We start from the raw sequence: 1,643 nt of genomic DNA, 5'->3' as shown, positions 1-1,643 counted from the left end.
TACATATAAATGTGTTTATTTGTAATTTTATATAATTATATATAATTATGTTTATTATATAGTTATATAAATAATATATAATTTATGTATTTTATAAATTTATAAATATAATTATATAAATTATATGATTTGTTAAATTATATTTATATTACATAAATATAGATTATAAATACAAGTTATATATTTATATATATTCAAATATAAATTATAAAAATTTTATGAATAGGCCGGGTGTGGTGGCTCACGCCTGTAATCCCAGCACTTTGGGAGGCCGAGGCGGGTGGATCACAAGGTCAAGAGATCGAGACCATCCTGGTCAACATGGTGAAACCCCGTCTCTACTAAAAATACAAAAAATTAGCTGGGCATGGTGGCACGTGCCTGTAATCCCAGCTACTCAGGAGGCTGAGGCAGGAGAATTGCCTGAACCCAGGAGGCAGAGGTTGCGGTGAGCCTAGATCGCGCCATTGCACTCCAGCCTGCGGAACAAGAGCGAAACTCCGTCTCAAAAAAAAAAAAAAAATTTTTATGAATATATATATTTATAAATACAAATTATAAATACAAAATATATATATTCAAATATAAATTATATATTATAAAAATTTTATGAATCACATATAATAAATATATATTTCAACTATAAGTACATATTTTACGTATACATAAATATATACATATATATATATCCCAGAATTTCACTATCTAGTGTTCTGCCCACAGATATTTTGGAAGTCTCCCTGTTTGGGTTATTACTAATGCTGCAGTACACACAGGAGTAGAGCTATCTCTTTGACATACTGTTTCATTTTTATGGTATGTATACCCAGAAGGGAGATTGCTGGATCATAGATAGTTCTACTTTTATTTTTGAGGGGACTTTCTCTGCTGTTTCCTATACTGATTATACCAATATACATTCCCACCAACCAGATAAAAGGGCTCCCCTTTACACCCTCATCAGCATTTCTTGTCTTTTTGATGACAATCCTAACATACGCAAGATAATGTCTCATTGTAGTTTTAGGTTGTATTTCCCTGATGAATAGTGAGGTTGGGAAACTTTTCAAGTACCTTTTCACCATTCGTATGTATTCTTCAGACAAATGTCTAGTCAGATCCTCTGCCATATTGAAATCAGAATTTTAGAGTACATTTTCCTATTGAATTGTATGACTTCATTATATATTTTGAATATTAACCTAATATATCAAATACATTATTTGCAAATGTTCTTTTCCATTCTGTAGGTCATATTTTTATTTTGTTGCTAGTCTGCTCTGCAGAATCTTTTTAGTTTGACATAGTTAAACTTATTTATTTTTGCTTTGTGTGCCTGTACTTTTGGTATACTATACTGCTAAAGGTTTTGTGAAACATTTAGCTTGGAGAGCCAGAAAAGCGAAGGGTCTTAGAATCTAGTCCAGCACTGTCCAGTAGAAAACTAATTTAACCCACGTATGTATAATAATTATAGATTTATTTTCTAGTAGCCACACAAGTAAAATGAAAACAAGTCTACCCAGCTGGGCATGGTGGCTCACGTCTGTAATCCCAGCACTTTGGGAGGCTGAGGTGGGTGGATCACTGGAGGCCAGGAGTTCAAGACCAATCTGGCAACATGGTGAAACTCCATCTCTACT

This window comes from Cebus imitator, unplaced genomic scaffold (assembly GCF_001604975.1).
Source record: "Cebus imitator isolate Cc_AM_T3 unplaced genomic scaffold, Cebus_imitator-1.0 Scaffold190, whole genome shotgun sequence".
NCBI classification, from domain to species: Eukaryota; Metazoa; Chordata; class Mammalia; order Primates; family Cebidae; genus Cebus; species Cebus imitator.
Note: the sequence above shows the minus strand (reverse complement) of the source record.